Genomic DNA, 20,397 nt, shown 5'->3' with positions numbered 1-20,397 from the left:
TTCTATTTCGGTTTTTATATAAGAACCGAAGTAAAAGCCTTCAGGGCCACGTTTGGTTTGCTCCACTTTTCACTTCGGTTTTTTCATAAAAATAGAAGTGAAAAGCCCCAATATAGTGTGCAAACCAAACATGACCCTTGTTTATTTTTTATTTTAACTTCGTTTTTTTAAGAAACCGAAGTAATAACCTTTTTTTATGTACTACCATTCCCAAAAGCAAAGTAAAAACTCATTGAAAGGCTTTTACTTCAGTTTTTTTATATTCTATGTGTAAAAAATGAAGTTAAAGCCCTTTATTTCTAGTAGTGAATTAATTTTAAATAAAATATTAATTTCACAAAATTATCAATATAATTTTATTTGCTTCATAAATAATATTTTAAATATTATTTCACAAATAATATTAATTTGTGAGATTAAAAATAATACTTTATTATTTTTAATTATCTCCTTTTAATATGAAAATTCTACCTCTGTGTTATCAAGCTAGTACGGGGACAGTATGGACCCGTAGTTCTAAGCTCCAATAATTAAATTAATTTCACTAACTCTTAGTTCCATTAATTAATTCATTAAGTATGATTTATTCAACTAGAAATTCATAGTTGAACTCTCAAAACTATAATATTATATTATTGAAAACTATAACTATAAAGTCATCCATTGATTTAGTCATTGCATGAGTTATGACCATCTGCTAGTTGCTCATAATTAAAGTTAGACTTAATATCCGTTAACTTCTCTAATTATGTCTTTATCAATTAGTTTCATTGATTCTCTAATGAACATTATTATATAAATTTAATTATAGAATTTACTTTTTGTTCTCTAACAAAAATTGAGTGCTCTATATTCAAGCCTGACATGGAAAAAATGAAATGGTTGAAAATAACACAAACTTTAAACTATTTGTGTTAAAGGTCTTTTAAACTATACATGTGTTTGGCAAGTTAGTTCCCAAACATTTTTTTTTCTTTTTTATTTTGGAAAATTGGTTCCCAAACTTTTATTTTCTTATCGTTTGAAATCCAATACTATTAAATGTTACATTCTCCTGTTAGGTTTTTTTTTTCACTTTTATAACAAAAGACATGATTATAATTTTTTTTAAATGGGGCATTATGTAATGCTCCAAAACTTTATTAAGATGCCTCAATTTTTTTAGTGAATTATATATTTTTTAAATTATGCTCAATTTTTTTTCTATATATTTCTTTTTTTTTTCATATTATAGAAAAGATAAATAAGTAATATATATTTTCAAATATTTACACACAAAAAGGAAAAAAAAAACTTTTCAAAGTCTTTTAAAAAAAAAAAATTAATGAACTTAAATAAGATAAAATGAAATGGTTGAAAATAACAAAAAAATGAAATTAAAAAGTATAAAAGAATTGAAAAAGAGTGTTAAAAATTGGTTTTGGCTGTTAGCCTCACTAGCCGCGGCCAGAAGTATCAGTGGCCGCGACCACAGCCTATTTTCAGCATATATTTTTGTGCAATTTTCCAAACGGTTCCAAATGACTCTCAATTGATTTTGTAACCCCCAAATACATTATTGGGGTTAAAACTAAGTCTCCAACAACCATTTTACTTATGACTTTGAGAAATTCAAATAAAAATTGTATAACAACAAATTTACATAATAATAGATAATATTTTAGAATTACAAATTTGTTACTAAAATTTTAACTCTCAAATATGTTACACTTTTTTAATACTACACACTATCCAAATATTATAACTATCATTTTATATGTTACAACACGTGATATTTTTTTTGTCACATTTATTTATTCTAAATATTATATTATAAAATAATATTATAGTATTCAGTAAAATAAAATTATAAAAAATGATGCTAGACACTTTTGTTTTAGCACATAAATTATGCAACGCTAATGCGACAATGATATTTATATGGTTGGAAATTTTGCTGTACTACTATGTGCATAATTTGTGAATAAAAAAATGTATGACAATTATTATTCTAAAAAAAAAGGTTTTTTTTACATTTTTTATATAATTACACTAATTCTTATGCTCCTTGAGAATTAAAGAAGGTAACTGAGCTTCCAATATCACAAAATTACAATTTAAAAATACAAACTAAACGTCTAACTTTGTAATTTCCATTCATTGCATCTAATTGTAATTGATATGGGAGTTTTCAAACGCAAATTTAGTATTAAACCAAAAAGAAAAGAAGCCCTTTTGAGTATATTTGATTAAAAAAACAAAAACTATTTAGTATAGTAAAAGGTAAAGACATGTAAATAATCCCTAAACAGTAGTAGTGTTGACTGTTGAGATCAGTGCAACAACAGTGTTTCAGTCCTCCTAGTCGTGTCCCCAGACCCCTGCCACATTACAGGCACCAACAGTTTTGATATCATCATTACTAAAAAAAAAAGTTGACCATTTATATATATACTGTCATTTAAAAAAAAATTATAAAAACCGAAATACCTTATATATAAATAAAATTTTCATCTCTCCGATATATAAATAACGGATAATTTCTTTATAGAGTTTCACTTTAAGTTCTACTGGTAAGGTTCTTAGTATTTATAATTTATGAACAATTTTTGGCGCGATTTTTTTATGACCGTGTATATTGTAGCTATTTAGAGCATTCTGTAAATTTTCAGAAAATTTCGAATAGTTTACAGTACTGAAAATTAGGTTCAAACATGTTGTTGCATACGTGACTAATTTTTTTTATGCGTATGGAAAACAATATGTTTGAACTTAGTTTTCGGTACTGTAAACTATTCGGAATTTTCTGAAAATTTTCAGGATGCTCTAAATAGCTAAAATATACACGGTCATAAAAAAAAATCGCGCCGAAAACTGTTCACACACTACAAGAAATTGCATTATTAGCGGCGGGGGACTCCGCCGCTAATAATCTCCAAATCCGCTACTAATACCCTTTAGCGGCAGGCCTCCGCTGCTAATAAGCCGCGCCTAAAAAGGTGTCGCTAATATTGATTATTAGTGGCGGACTGACACACCCGCCGCTAATAATCGATTATTAGCGGCGGGCATTAGCGGCGGAACCCGCCGCTAATAACTATGTCCGAGGCATTAGTATTAGCCGCGGGGTCCGCCGCTAATATTGTATTTATAATTTTTTTAAATTAAATTTTAAATAAATTAATATTTATTAAATTTAATTATTTTTAAAAATAATTTATAATATAATTTAACAAAAATAAACATTTAATTAATTTAAACATAACTAACATTAAAATTATTATAAATAGTTTTAATATTTATCAACCTAGTAAATATCACTATAGTCATTAAAAATAAATAAAGTATTAATTCAGTCTAAATATATAAACTAGTAACTAAAGAAAGTCATTAAGATTAATATTGAAATTGTCCTCATCTTCAACATTTTGGTCTGGCTGTGAGGACGACGGCTGTGACGGTGGCGGTGGCTGTGGCGGCCGTGGCGGTGAAGGAATATAAGGTGGTTGTGATGATTGTCCGAGCGTGAGGTCCCCAAACAGATCTCGAGGCTGTGGCTGTGGCGGAGGCTGCATCGATCCTCCTGGAAAATCGGTAAAACTAAAATATTGTGAAGGAGACTGGGAAGGGGGTCCAAAAATGTATTGGTTTTGATACTGAGGAGGTTGTTACGACGACATATGTGGCGGATACATTGGGTGAGGCTGGTACAGCTGCTGCAGCGGGTACTGTGAAGGAGGCTGGAACTGCTGTTGTGAAGGAGGCTGATACTGCTGTGAAGGAGGCTGAGAAGACGAACCACCTTCGAATTGTGGTGGCAAATGCCTTTGCAGAAAACTGTCAAACATTGGGTCATATAGTTTACTGGGATGCACAGTTGTCGAAGTCTTAAACGTCTCACGAATTGCCTTCATCAGCAAAGCCATAACTCTCATATCTTCATCAGGCGAAGCAGCAGTATTTGCTTGGGACTGACTTTGATCTGTAGAGCTAGAGGATGTCTTTTTTGCCTTCCCTTTCGCCCTGTAACCCACTCCTCTTTGGTAGTCAGATCTCTCCCCGAGTACTTTACTTAGTATCTCGTATTGATCGACCGGGGAAGAATCAACACCAGATACATTTAGAGATGCCTCACTCTGCTGTTGACTTTGCCTCTCATTCTGTGACCTCTCAACCTCAGCCGCCATTTTTTCCTGTATAAACATAACATTATAAACAAAATATTAGAAACAAGAAAACAATACTATTCACTTACATAATCTTGTTGAGCTGCCTCATTGACAAAAGATTTTGTCGATTTTCTCATATGAGCATCCCTCCAAGTATCAACAACATGCGCATCCGGGTTCTCCTATACAAATGTAAACAAAATGTTTTAGAATGTGTTATTTTATAAAATTAAATTAACATCTTCACTTACATATTGGTGACGCTTAGCTGCCAACGACTTTGTGCCTGTGTTGCTACATACTTCATTTGTCTTCTGTTTGCTTGATTTTTAGCGGAACGAGCCAAAAATCTTTCGCTCAAGAACATCTCACAAATAAGCTTCCATGCCTCCTTAGTGCATTGGTCAGGTGGCTTAGAGAGGACATTCTCCAAATCTTCTGGTCCAACATAATGATTTTTGAAGTGTCTATGTCTATAGTTCTTTCTCTCGCAATATCTTTCCCCCATCTCCTTGTTGAGAGTTGCCAGATCTGACTCACGTTGTGGATGACCGTCTATATTATAGTAATACTGCATTAAGAAAAAAAATATTAGATAACTTGTAAATAATGGAATTAAATAATGAAAAGTACAAGATTTGTAATTTTTTTACCCTCATACGATCAAGCACTTGATCCTTAAACTGTTGAGGTACATCAGCAAAATCCAAATAATGCCCCGGACACAAAATGGAAACTAGAGTTCCCAACATGTGAATAAAAGCTTGATCCTCCTGCCCAACCACTTTGTTGGTCACAGGATCAAGCTCTAGATCCAATGGTTTCCCAGCTTTTTTCCTTCGTTCTTCAAGAACATTATTACTAGCAGGGCCACGACCTTTTCTTCTCGTCGGCGGGGTTTTAAAATTTATTAACAATAATCAGTATTAGTATTGATGTTATATTTATCTAACAATATAATTTCCAAAAACAATTTTGATATGCAATATTTAACCTGACTCGCAAGATGTTGGTACCCTAGAAGGATCTGGCGGGTCTTGACCCCCACCATCTCCGCCCTGATAAGTAGCTATATCAGCTGACATTATACTTCAGTTTAAAATTTATTAGTTAGTAATTAGCATTAAATAGAAGTATATCACATTGAATTCATAATAATAATTACAAAAAAAAACTTCATTATATTTAAATACATAGTTCTGTTACACAAATAAAAAAAACTAAACAGAGTAATCACTATCATTTCCATCAGTAATCGGAGATACATTTTCATCTTCACAAAGCTCGAATATCTTATATTATAATTACAATAAAACACTTCATTATATTTAAATACATAGTTCTGTTACACAAATAGAAAAAACTAAACAGAGTAATCACTATCATTTCCATCAGTAATCGGAGACACATTTTTATCTTCACAAAGTTCAACAACCAATTCATCTTCTGCATCTGCAACGTCCTCATGTTCTGACATATCAGCTTCGTCGTCACCATCTTCATCAGCTCCAACATATGCAGCAGGTTGATCAGATTGCATAATCAACTCTCTGAGGTCCACAGTCAACACAAAATTTGATGAACTTGTTTCATGTACAACATCAATAACATCATTAACCTCATCAGAATTGTCCTTAATATCCCAAATCTGTCGATGATTCACATCTTCTACAACTTTCCAATCACGACCTCTAAGTAAATCATCGAGATAGAAAACTTGCTTAGCTTGAGTAGCAAGTATGTACGGCTCATCTTTGTACAATTCGCCATTGACGTTTATACTGGTGATATTATTTTCAATGACTGTTTTCTTCATTCTTGGATTTGTATTAAACTATTTGCACCGAAATAATGCCACTGAATATGCACCAGTGAAAGAAAGTATCACTACTTCTTCAAGTGTGCCGTAAAAATTAAAACCTTCTGTTCCGGCAGCAGACACTCCACTATTCTGTGTGGTGCGCTTTTTGTCTCGATCCTGTGCAATAAATCGAACACCATTGACTATGCAACCTTGGTAAAAGGTTGACAAATGATCTGACCCAGATGCTAAAGCTAACAGTTCATCACCGTTTTCCAAAGACCCAAGCTTGGGCAAGTCATATATCTAAATACATAGAATGATATTAGATTCACAAAATATATCATTAATAAAATCATTGTTCAAAGTTCAAAGTTCAAAGCTACCTTTTTATGAAACCACGAACGAAAATTTTTCCTATGCAAACGATCATGATCACCATCTGGGTATTTTTGTTTAATCTCTTGTAGGTGTTCGCTGTTAATTAGAATAGTGTTACGATTCTTGATAACAAAAAACTGATAATAACCACACATGTTCTAATTTATAAGAGAATAAACTTACTCTAAATAAGGCTCAATTTCAGGAGAATTCTCAAGTATGAACCACTCAGCTATTTCACGAGTCTTATGATCGAGAGTCTTCAAAGTTCCCTTTGTCAGTGGACGACATTGAGATTGGAAAACTGCAAGATTTCGTGGGATATAAGTTGCATCTTCATTTCGATTAAGACGGTTAGATCTTGTTTCAATGCCTTTGAAATACATTGAACAAAAGGTCAAAGCCTCGTCTGCAACATAGCCTTCAGCAATCGACCCTTCAGGGTGAGCTTTATTTCCCACATAATTCTTTAATTTTTTCATGTACCTTTCAAAAGGATACATCCACCTCATAAATACCGGACCACCCAATATTGCTTCTTCTGGCAAATGTAATACCAAATGAATCTGTTACACCAAGATTTCGAGCTATGTTAAATATGACCTCGAAATTTGGATTCGCAAAAAAGTGGACTCATAAGGTGGGAAATATGCTCTAGGATTAAATATCGAGCCTGCAGGACACAGACGACCTCGAATATGGTGACCTCGGAGTGTTCATGATCTCGAAAAGGTAGCTCCGGAGACGCATCCATCTTCAGGGATGACCCGGATCAGAGGTCCCAAGCTCGACGCACGTACGATCTCGAAAGCCATGTGACCTCGGTCGATGTCTTTAGCTCGAAAGATGACGGGAAACCTGGGAAGCTAAAGCCTTGGAGATACCTGATAACCACCTTGAATATCTATAAGTGTTGCTATACGAAATGTAATCCTCATTTATTATTGTAAATCCCCTAGAATCGTGGGATATTATTTGGTCAGTTATACGTCCCCTGGTCTTCAGGGGACGTTTCCTTTTATATCTGATTATAGGCATTTAAAGCCATTTATTTGATTTACACAAAAAGAGTAACTACCCAAAATATGTGGGATAGTATTCTTCGATCTTCTCTATAAATAGAGAGGCCATGCACCATTGTAAATGACCGAAATTTTGAACCTTGTGAGAAAACTCTGAAGAATTCATGCTGAAGAATTTTTCAGAGATAATCTTGAGCTTAATAACAGAGACTCGTGGACTAGGCAGATTTAACTGCTGAACCACGTAAAAATCGTGTGTTTGTATTGTCTTATTTCAATTGGCCATTATCAGTTATTGTTTATGTGCTCTTCTTTCACTGTTTGACGAAAAACGGCGTCAACAGTTTGGTGCTTTCATTGAGAGCCTTAAGCATTCATCCCTGAGAAAATCATGGCCACAAACAATCAGAACACCCCTGAGGAAAATTACCCAAGACGTCCTGGAAAACAACCAATAGAGAACCCAGATGTTGAAGAGAGAAGTGGGTCCTCTGATTCCCGGGGACCACCTCCTCCACCAAGAGATGAGGATATGTACTACAATCCTGAGCGGTACGTTCCTATTGTGGAACTTGAAAACCGACAACTGAAGCAACTGTTGGTAGAAGCCAACAAACGGAATGAGGAGTTGACAAGGATAGCCGCAGAGGCGCAGGTGGCTCAGCCCCCGCCTCCGCTCGAAAACCAAGTCCCTCCTCCAAGGGACGTACATGTTCCTCCCCGGAGGCCTTGCAGGTGTCCGCGAAAGGATGCTGCCACAAGGAGGCCGACTCAACCTCCGGCACCAGCAGAGCCATCCGCTCCACCTAGGTCCCAGAGGAGTACTCGAGCTCGGGCCCCGGCTAACCCGCCTGTAGAAGTGCCTGCAGGAGCTGAGAATAACCGAACCCCTGCAGAGGCTCGAACTCAGGTACCTGGGAGCGCATCGAATGCGACTGACCCATCTCGGGCAAATTCTGGACCCTCCAGGCCGCGACAAGGGTGGCAGCCACCGTCGCCTATACGGTTCCCTCCGTCACCCATAAGATATCCTTCGCCCCCACACAGAAACGCTTAACCTGTTCGAGATCAGGATCAAGGGCGTGCGGGGGAAAGACAAGGAAACAGAGAGACTTTCCAGGAGCGGAGAGGTGCTCCATCTGAAAGAAGTCAGACGTCTCGGTCTCGCACTGGGGAGACGAGGCGACGTGGAAAGAATCCATCGCGAAATAACCGAGCAATGAGTTTCACCAGTGATGAGTCCGAAGAGACCAGGTCCGTCAGTAAACACGACCGAGGTCGTAAGAATACTGGAAGTCGCAAGAATCGTCCCGACCTGTGAAATCATATGAATCAGAGTCGGGGGAATGCAGATCAAACAAATCCAGACCTGAGGGATCGCTTGAATAAACGTAGAGATCCCTTGCGGAGACGCGAGGCTGGAATCATTATCAATGACAGTCAATTCCAGACAGCACCTCCTACTGACCCAGTCCAAGAAAGAATCGATCAGCTCGAAAGGACCTTTAGGCTTTTAAAGAATGAACGAGGAAATGGTCGATATGAGGACTCTGATGAGGAGCTCGAGCCGTTTGCTCCCCATATTTCTGACACTCAATTTCCTCAAGGTTTTCGGATTCCTCACGTCCCTACGTTTGAAGGAAAGACCGACCCGTGTAGTCACCTGAGCACGTTCAACACTATCATGAGAGCCAGTAACGTGGGTTACGAGCTCAGGTGCATGTTGTTTCCAACATCATTGGCAGGACCTGCCAAAAGTTGGTTCGAAAAGTATAAGAGACACTCAATAACCTCATGGGAGCAGTTGTCTAAAGACTTTAAGAAGCAGTTCAAAGCAATGGTAGGGGTCAGACCAGAAGCATCCACCTTAACTAACGTTCGGCAGCAACCGGGCGAAACATTGAAGAGTTACTTAACAAGATTTAATCTGGAAGTAGCCCGAGCTCGGGATGTGGATGACAGTGGACACCTCATGGCTATCAGAGCTGGCGTATTACCAGGAAGTGCCCTTTGGGACGACATGCAAGGGAAACCGGTAAGGTCAATAACCGAGTTTAACAGACGAGCGCAGAGGTTTGTCAATGTAGAGGAAGCGAGGTCGACGCTCAAAGCGACCTCCCAGTCTGAAACTACAACGATAAACATCAACTCTGCCTCAACCTCGGCGGACCCAGCGGCACCAAAGCTTGCCTCGGAGAACCCATCCAAGAGAAAAAAGAATGAAGGAAGTAACCCCGAAGCTGAGGGAGGAAAGAAAAAGAAAGGGGAGAGGTATTTCTCCGTGTATAAGGTATACACCGAGCTCAATGAGTCTTGGGAGAACATATATCTGGCTAATGAAAACCAGGTCCCCTTTAGGCGTCCGGACCCGATGAGAAATAAAAAATCCAAGAGGGATTCCTGTAAATATTGTCGGTTCCACAGAGACACCGGACATACAACCGATGAATGTCGACAACTGAAGGACGAGATCGAAGGGTTGATCTCGAGAGGTTACTTCCGGCATTATATCAAAAACCAGAATACTGGTTAGGCGGCCGCAAGCCAGAGAGTAGCCGCGACTCCGACCACACAAAACAATAACTCCCGATCTCGGGAAGAAGATAGGCCCCCGCCGATAGATGGAGAGGATGTAATAACCATCTCGGGAGGGCCTCATCTCGCAGGAGGGGCAGAAATGCCCAAAAGAGGTATGTTAATGAGTTGAAGACAGGGGATGGGTCTCCTTATGAACCCGAACCCAGGGCACCAAAAATCCAGAGGATTGAAACGCAACCAATAACCTTCATCGAGGAAGACACCTCCCATGTTCAATTCCCTCATAATGATCCACTGGTTATTACTCTTCAGTTGGCCAATAAAAGGGTCCACCGAGTTCTCATAGATAATGGGAGCTCAGTCAACATCCTCTATAAAGCAACCCTCGAGAAGATGGGACTCTCCCTTCGCGACCTGAAAGCATGTGCAACTACTTTGTATGGCTTTTTGGGAGAAGGAACCGCCTGTATGGGGTCCATTGAGCTCCCCATAACCTTGGGAGACTATCCAGTCTCGGTGACCAAGATAATGGAGTTCGTAGTAGTAGATTTACCATCTGCCTACAATGTGCTGCTCGGGAGACTCGCCCTGGTCGGGCTGGGGGCAGTTTCATCAGTAAGGCATCTGGCCCTTAAGTTCCCGACCCCTAGCGGAGTCGGGACGTTGAAAGGAGACCAATTGGCAGGGAGGGAATGCTATAGCATCTCCATGAGAGGAAAGAAACAAACGAACGCTCAAGCACTCGTCATCATACAAAACAAAGACGGAACGGTCTTAGAGGTTGACGAAGAGATCGATCCGAGGATTGAGGAGAAGGTTGACCTCGAACCTTTAGAGGAGCTCGAAGAGGTTCAGCTCGAGGAAGCTGATCCCTCGAAGAAGGTGAAGGTCGGAAAACACCTCCAAGACGAGGCCAAATAGCAATTAATCTGTTTTTTGAAGAAAAACCAGGATGTCTTCGCATGGTCGCATTCCGACATGGTGGGGATAAGCCCGAATGTAGCAAGCCACGCCCTAAACATAGACAAAAGCTTTCCCCCGAAGCAACAAAAGCGAAGACAACTGGATGAAGATAGAAAGAAGGCGTTAAAAGAGGAGGTTGACAGGTTAAAGGCAAACCAATTCATTAGGGATGCCTTTTACCCTGACTGGGTAGCCAATTCGGTTTTGGTCCCAAAGCCCAATGGGACGTGGAGAACCTGTATTGACTACTCAGATCTCAACAAAGCTTGCCCAAAAGACTGTTTTCCGTTACCAAGGATTGACCAGCTCGTAGATGCCACGGCGGGGCATGGCCTGATGTCGTTCATGGATGCCTATTCTGGATATAACCAGATTCCCATGCATGCCCCCGACCAAGAACACACGAGCTTCATCACGGATAAAGGGCTATATTGCTATAATGTCATGCCATTCGGGCTCAAGAATGCTGGAGCCACATACCAGCGGCTCGTAAACATGATGTTTTCAGAGCAAATAGGGAACAACATGGAGGTTTATGTTGATGACATGCTTGTAAAGTCTCAACTCAACAAGAACCATGTTGATGACCTCGAAGAGTGCTTCAGCGTGCTCAGGAAGTATAACATGAAGCTAAATCCTCAGAAGTGCACTTTTGGGGTATCTTCAGGAAAATTCATGGGCTTTATTGTGAACTCTCGAGGAATCGAAGCTAACCCCGACAAGATCAAGGCCCTGATTGACATGCCCTCACCTCGAAGGCACAAAGATGTCCAAAGTCTGACTGGCAGGATGGCAGCCCTAAGTAGATTCATCTCGAAATCTACAGATCGTGGTCTTCCATTTTTCAACTTACTGAGAGGAGGTAAGAAATTTGAATGGACAGAGGAATGCGAGCTGGCCTTTCAGGAGCTCAAAAAGCACCTTGCGGAACCACCCATCCTGTCAAAACCTGAAACGGGAGAAATACTGTACCTATACCTTTCAACTACCGAACACGCGATAAGTGCGGTGCTCGTCCGAGAAGAAGAGAGGGTGCAAAGACCCGTTTATTTATTCAGTAAAAGATTACTGGGGGCAGAGTCAAGGTACCCATTGATGGAGAAACTCGCGCTCAGTCTAATTCATTCATCCCGTAAGCTCTGCCCCTACTTTTAGGCACATCCCATCCATGTACTGACTGATCAGCCACTTAGGCAAGTCCTGTCTAAACCAGAAGCTTCAGGTCGGCTTCTTAAATGGGCTGTTGAGCTCGGACAGTTCGAGATCACCTACCACCCAAGAACGACCATTAAGGCACAGGCATTGGCGGACTTTATAGTGGAATGTACTGGTATAGCCGACGACGAGGTAATAACCACGGCCCACGAGCTGTGGAAACTTTACGTCGACGGCTCGTCAAATGAAAATGGAGCGTGGGCATGGGTCATTTTAGTTACCCCCGCGGGAAGCAGATTTCATTCTGCCCTAAGATTTGACTTCAAAGCGTCGAATAATGAGGCTGAATACGAGGCTTTACTCGCGGGACTTCGTATAGCTAAGGAGCTCAAAGCTAAAGCTATACATTGCTACAGTGACTCCCAGCTAGTGGTTAATCAAATCTTGGGTGAATACCAGGCTCGCGGCACGAGAATGGCAGCTTATTTGGAGAAGGCAAAATCAGCGTTAGAGTGTTTTGAATTCTATACAATCGAACAGGTTCCCCGCGAGCAGAATTCAAATGCAGATGCCTTAGCTCGACTCGCTACGTCCGCCAAAAATGAAGAGCTGAATGTCGTACCCATAGAACACCTATCAACGCCTAGCATTAACGAGCCAGAAGAGGAAGATGTGTGTATGATCGAAACAGAGCCGACCTGGATGACCCCGATAGTTGATTATCTCGAAAATGGAGTTCTTCCAAAAGATCGGAACCAAGCTGGAAAGTTGATGTATCAACTTCCCCGTTACTCAATCTTGGATGGAAGGCTGTACCGAAGGGGATATTCCATGCCGTTACTCAGGTGCGTAACCCCTCCCGAAGCTAAGAAAGTCATTGAAGAAATTCATGAAGGGTTCTGCGGAGATCACACTGGGGGGCACAACCTGTCCAAGAAGATCATACGCTAGGGATATTTCTGGCCAACCATTAAAGCGGATTCTTTCGAGTATGTGAAGAAATGCGACAAATTCCAGAGATTCGCCACGATACCTCGAGCCCCACCATCCGAGCTGACCATGTTGACATCCCCATGGCCTTTCGCAGTATGGGGTATTGACCTCATAGGCTCTCTCCCGACTAGCAAAGGCGGAGTGAAATATGCTGTAGTCGCCGTGGATTACTTCACAAAATGGACGGAGGCTGAACCATTGGCAACTATAACCTCAAAGAAGATCCTTGATTTCGTTGTAAAGAGCATCGTGTGCCGATACGGAGTGCCGAGGAAGATCGTATCCAACAACGGAACCCAGTTCGATTGCGACCTATTCACCAATTTTTGTGAAAAGAACGGTATAATAAAGAGTTTTTCATCAGTGGCTCACCCTCAAGCGAACGGCCAGGTCGAAGCTGTGAACAAAACTCTCAAGAGTTCTCTAAAGAAAAAGTTGGAGGAAGCAAAGGGAAGGTGGCCTGAAGAATTGCCCCAAGTCCTTTGGGGATACAGGACAATGGCTCGAACCTCGACAGGACATACCCCGTTCTCTCTAGCATACGGCTGCGAGGCAATGTTGCCCATAGAAGTTGAAATCCCAACGATCTGAACTCAGATTTACGACCAAAGTTCAAACCATACTCAGCTCAAGGAAACCTTAGACTTGATTGAAGAAAAAAGAGAAGAGGCCCAGCTGAGAAACGCTGCCTACCAGCAATGAACTACCAGATATTTCAACAAGAGGGTTCGAGATCGAAAATTCGGAATGGGAGATCTGGTGTTAAGACGCGTATTCTTGGCAACTCGAGATCCGGCAGCTGGAGTGCTCGGGCCGAACTGGGAAGGACCATACCAGATAGAGTCAGTCATCCGACCTGGTGTGTACAAACTTGCGAGATTGGACGGGAGCCTAGTACCGCGAGCATGGAATGGCGAACACCTTAGACCTTATTATCAGTAGTGTAGGAAAAGTGTTGCCTATAACCATGAGTTTCTATTTGTATTAGCTTATTTGTTTTTGAATGTCATCAAATAAAAGATCCATTTCGTTCAAATATGTTATTTCTTTTTATTTTTGCAATCTCTCTTAATTTAATAACCTATGGTCACACTCATAGGATATTAAGGGGGCATCATTGGTACATATACCATCAGCTTAAAAAATAAAATAACATATACAAAAAAAATATAAAGTATTTGGATGTAATGTAACCAAATACGCGAGCCTAGATAGTTCGGACATAACGAATTATCAAAAACATATAAAGTATTTGGATGTAACCAAATACGCGAGCCTAGATAGTTCAGACATAACCGAATTATCAGAAACATATAAAATATTTGGATGTAACCAAATACCTGAGCTTAGATAGTTCGGACATAACCGAATTATAAAAAATATATAAAGTATTTGGATATAACCAAATACGCGAGCTGAGATAGTTCGGACATAATCGAATTATCAAAAACCGAAAACGTTTGGAGTTAACCAGATGTGCAAACTTAACAGGTTTGGAACAAACCAGCCAAAAGAAAAAAAAAACTAATCGATGGTAAATAGGAACCTAAACCTATTTCGAAATCGAGGCTGGAATATCTTAAAGAAAATAGTTTCGAACTCTTAACCTTGGAGCAAAAACCGAGGATGAGAAAAAGTGACTAAGCAAAAAAGATATAACCAAACCATCCACATTACATACCATATAAGTACTTTTGGGTTCATGGTTGAAGTAATATCCGACTTTGAAGAATAACGAGGTCGGAAGCGGATAATTTGAACAAACTGTGCATGAATGCATTGAGCTTCGAACCTAAATCCACAATATGTTTGTATGACTAAATAAACATAACTGATTCATCAATATAAAATGTGCCAAATATTTCGAGCCAAGAAATGTAAAGCATATATAAGTAATATTTAAAGAAATTGTATCAGCCCCGAGGGCATAAATTAAAATAATTGCAGAAATAAGGGGACGCAGCCCAATAAATGGTTCCCCCGAGATCAGAGTCAAGGAAGAGGAGTCTCCTTGGCCTTCTCAGCATCTGCAGCACCGGATTCCTCAGGACGAATAGCATGGCTATCCTCCTGGGCTCCCTCCGAAACGGCGTCCCGAGCAGCCTTTTCCTTCTCGAGCTGATCAGCCTTCTCCTTCTCGAGCTACTCAGCCTCTTCCTTCTCGAGCCGAGCATTCCACCTTTCAAGAAGCGGCGCCTCGTGAGGACCTAAGAAGCTGGTGTCCAGATCTTCATTGTAGGCCCACATTCGGTACATAGCAGAGTCAACCGCTTGATCCTTCTTCTCTTTGTATTCAGCAAGGAGGCGAGCTTTTTCATCCTCCATGATGTCGAAGGTGGCATCCTTTTCCTCTTCAAGCTTCTTGTTGGTCTCCTGAAGCTGGGTGATCTCCTTCTTATGCTCCTCGAGCTCAGCTTTCAGCTTCCCGAGCTCGGTGGCCATGTCCTCACGTTCCTTGGCTCCTACCTCAAGCTTCGCATTCGCTACCTTCAGATCATCGCATGCTTTGAGCTGGAGATCCTTCGCCTCCTGAGCATGAGACTTGCTTGAGTGGATCTCATTGTTCAGCTTATAGTTGAGCTGGGCAGTGAAGGCAAGAGCCTGAAAAAGGAAGAAACCACCATTAGCTCCAGGTCAGTGTGATTATAAGCAGAAAAGGAAGGACTATAGAAGGATACTCACCGCGGCAGTATGCTCGATACTCTTCTCGTAGAGAACAGTGGAGTCTCAGGTGTCATTTAAGCATAACCATTGGGGAGCTTCGAGACTACCATAGCTCTGGCCGATCCGGGACATAACATCCGAGACCAGCGTAGATCCGTGGGACCCAGCGGCATTATCGACCACATATGCATCCATGTGGGTGGAAATTGATAGCTTCTGAGCTCGAGAAGTAGAAGGCCTTCTAGAAGGCAGACCTAAGGATGACTGACCTACCACAGGAGGTTGGGACTCAGCCATAATGGAGGGACCAACCACCGAAGTTGGCGCCACAACAGAGGCGACGACCTGCGAGGACGGCGCCGTTGTGGAAGCGCCAGCCTGGGAAGTCGCCGCAGCGATGGAGCTCGAAACCGGCGGAGCAAGGGAAGGTGTTTTCTTGGACCTCTTGGGGCCCTTGCCCGGCTGGTCAGTCTTAAACGACCCCGCTCTGGGACGCTTGCTCCTCTTGGCGCCAGCACCATCGATGATATTGTCGAGGTCGGAGTCCATCTTGCCTGCACAAGTCACAACACAGAGTGAGCCAGTAAAAGAGAAGTATACAAGTTGTTTCAGTATCACAGACATATAAAGTGATGATAGAAGAAACCTAACTGGAACTCTCCCCCGAGCTCGAGCTTGGGGACCATGAAATTCCCCCGTCTTCAGAGGAGGCGGGGGGAGTGCCTTCCCTATATGTGGGCGATAACCTCGAAAGGTCCCTATAATCATTGGTCCCATACTGAACAGCTATCCCGTTCCACACCTCGTCCGTGGTATACATGGTGTCGTATTTCCCGAGCCCACTATCAAACCTATGGACACAGTCATCTACCCAACTCCATATGTAGAAGTGGTATCTATCCTGTGGGCACGAGACTAACATATTGGGCCTGTGTTTTAGTAAGGTGGGGGACTACATTCTCGAAGTAGGGAGGACTTTACCTTCATCCGAATCCGAGCTCGAGGCTTCATCATTAGCCTCATTCCCAGACGGCGGACTCCTCTGGCGAACTGGAAGTGGTGGCCTCGTTTCTCTCCTCCGAGGATGGGCGCCTGTGGGCAGGGGCACCTGCTCCCAGTGTTCATATTTTATATTGGACCAGTCAAAGGTGGACTGGCCCTCCTCCAAAAGTCCACACTTTCGGAGCTTATCCTCGTGTAAAAGGTATAGGAGAGACCTCCTACCACGGGGGAGTTGGAGCAGGGTCTCTCTATGCTCCTTCATTGTATCGTCAGGAGTGGGACGCTGAAAATTGGCTGAAAGATAACATATTTCTACTAAGTACGGATCTAAGAGCTAAAATCTCGAGCACAGAAATAAAGATAACAAGAATACTTACGAATCCGCCTGAATGAGTAGTGTCGAGACGGGGACAGACCGTCTGTCCAGAAGAAGGCCCTCTTGAAATCAAGCGGATGATTGGGAAGATATCCAAAGACCTTCTTCTCCTTGGGATAGCTCGAGAGGTAATAAAAGCCATCCCCTCCCCGATCTCGGGAAGGGTTACTTTTCAGGCAAAAGAGATACAAGATCTCTTGAGGCGAAGGTCCTTTCCACCCCATCTCGTGGTATAAGGACCTCAGGGCAGACAGTACCCTGTAAGAGGTGGTGTTGAGCTGGAACGGGGCCAACCCAACGAAATCTGTGAAGTCCTTGAAAAAAGACTTCAAGGGCAACAGAGCTCCTGCCCTCATGTGTTCCTGGCTCCAGGCCGCGTATTTCACACTGGCGTCGCCGCCCCCAGGGGCGAAGCAGCTTCGTTCATGATCGACCGGAGGTCGACACTTCAAGGAGCCTGACAGGCTATGGCCATGGAAAGCCAGGATGTCAGTTATCTGACTAGTTGTGGTAACCGAGCTCTAGTAGTGCTCGGCCTCAAACATCTCTCTCCTCGGCTGCGAGGAAGAAGGTTCCCCCATTAGTGAAAATTTGAGCTCTCCTGGATGGTACGCGACAGTGACCTTCAATGCAGGATCGAGAGGAATCGGCCTAGGTCCTGAATAGGATTCCGGATAGAGGGCCTCCCGAAGAACTCTCCTCTTCCCCTCTATGACCTCGTCTATCTGGCGGCGGTAGTGAGCTCGAATGTCCTCTTGCTCGCGCATAAGCTCGTATTCTCTTATCCGACATTGATTCCCGGCGAACAGCGATTCTAGGCTCGGAGATTTTGGCTCGTAAGGGATTGCCAGCAACGACCCCCACCGTCTTTCCAGATTTTGTGACATCTAGCGAGAAAGAAAAAATGGTGAGGGCCATGCATGCAAGAGTTCCGAGCTCGAACTTACGAGCTCGGGGTTAAGGAGCAAAACAAGCTATATATTAAGACCCTTATTAAAGAGTCAGGACGTGCGTTCCACGAGAAAGGAAGGAGAGTGGAAATTTTTTTGAAAATCCCGAAAATCAAGGGAAAAGAGAATGGCGGTTAACCAGGAAAGGCAGCCTTGGGTTTCGTGCATTTGTCAAGGCCCATGTTTTTTACCCGAAAACTTAGTGTACAAGAAACGTCGCCTAAAAAATTTCAAAACCCAGAAAATAGGAACCTCACCCAAATATGAAAACTGGGTATAAGCCAGTGATGTAAATCCAATATGGAAGTCTAAAAAGCATAAGAGCCTATCGGATCAAAACCTCCTATCATATTATGCTAAGGATGTAAACTAGTAAATACACATACACAGCAAGAACAGCATGAATAAAAACTGACAAAATGGAAAACAAAGATTGCATACTTACACAATAATGGCGATTGCAGAGAGATTGTCGATTGAAGAAGAGGTTGCAAATAAGAACTCACAGACTCGAACAGACCAGGGTTTCTTTGTTTCTTTGGCCGAGAAAACATGCACAGAATAGAAACTTTATAAAGAGGTCTCTGGTTTCGTTTTTCTTCTTTTCTTACTTTTGGTGAACGAAGGTAAAAATGAAGATGAAGAGTGGGGTCTCGTATATATAGATGGAAAAAGGGGGATTAATCCGGGGCGTTGAATGAAATCCTTGCTAGATCAGACGGATGGGAATCAAAGACAAGATGGCGCCGAAAAGGTGGCAGACGGATGATCGTGGGCATGTTTCCAAGGTACTCAAGTACCAAAAGTGAGCAATACCCAGCTGACGCGTGTCCATTTTCAAAAGTGTGACGGTACAGTTCTCAAAGAAAGTAGTTCAAAAGTTTCCTTCTCTTAGGATTCAAACAAATACTTTTGAGGGGGCAAGATGTTACACTCAGATTTCGAGCTATGTTAAATATGACCTCGAAATTTGGATTCGCAAACAAGTGGACTCATAAGGTGGGAAATATGCTCCAGGATTAAATATCAAGCCTGCAGGACACAGACGACCTCGAATATGGTGACCTCGGAGTGTTCATGATCTCGAAAAGGTAGCTCCGGAGACGCATCCATCTTCAGGGATGACCCCGGATCAGAGGTCCCGAGCTCGACGCACGTACGATCTCGAAAGCCATGTGACCTCGGTCGATGTCTTTAGCTCGAAAGATGACGGGAAACCTGGGAAGCTAAAGCCTTGGAGATACCTGATAACAACCTTGAATATCTATAAGTGTTGTCTATACGAAATGTAATCCTCATTTATTATTGTAAATCCCCTAGAATCGTGGGATATTATTTGGTCAGTTATACGTCCCCTGGTCTTCAGGGGACGTTTCCTTTTATATCTGATTATAGGCATTTAAAGCCATTTATTTGATTTACACAAAAAGAGTAACTACCCAAAATATGTGGGATAGTATTCTTAGATCTTCTCTATAAATAGAGAGGTCATGCACCATTGTAAAGGACCGAAATTTTGAACCTTGAGAGAAAACTCTGAAGAATTCATGCTGAAGAATTTTTCATAGATAATCTTGAGCTTAATAACAGAGACTCGTGGACTAGGCAGATTTAACTGCTGAACCACGTAAAAATTGTGTGTTTGTATTGTCTTATTTCAATTGGCCATTATCAGTTATTGTTTATGTGCTCTTCTTTCACTGTTTGACGAAAAACGGCGTCAACAGAATCATTATGTCAAAAAAAGCTGGAGGAAAAATGAACTCCATCTTGCACAATATCTGAATAAGATCATTTTGTGCTTCCTCCATATCTTTAACATTTAAAGTCCTCGAACATATTTGCCTGAAGAAATTGCACAATTCTGCAATAGTGGTCGATATAGATTTTGGAAGAAACTTGCGAACACCGAAAGAAAGTAATCGTTGCATTATCACATGACAATCGTGTGACTTCAACCCAAGAATATTTGTATCATTCTCGGACACTTTCTTCTTCAAATTTGAACAAAAGCCATCTGGAAATCTAACTCCTTTTATAAACTGACAAAACTGTTGCCTCTGCGCCGGAGTTAACACATAAGGAGCGTGCGGCTTCATCAGCTTCCCATTCTCATCTTCATAAATCCACAATGATTCTCTCACACCCATCTTTTTCAAATCATGTATGGCATTAGTGGTGTCCTTAGATTTATCACTGTCTAAGATGGTGCCAAGGAGACTATCACACACATTCTTCTCAACATGCATGACATCTATATTGTGTTTTAATTTGTTTGTACACCAATACTCAAGCTCGTAAAAAATACTTTTTTTCCTCCAATTACCTTCATCTACTCCTCTTTTACGTTTCACACCCCCAAACTGGACATGTTTTCCTGGAACTTGCGCTGCAAGAGCATTAA

Source organism: Humulus lupulus, chromosome 9 (genome assembly GCF_963169125.1).
Source record: "Humulus lupulus chromosome 9, drHumLupu1.1, whole genome shotgun sequence".
NCBI classification, from domain to species: domain Eukaryota; kingdom Viridiplantae; phylum Streptophyta; class Magnoliopsida; order Rosales; family Cannabaceae; genus Humulus; species Humulus lupulus.
The sequence above is the reverse complement of the archived record's forward strand: the minus strand, read 5'-3'. Positions refer to the sequence as shown.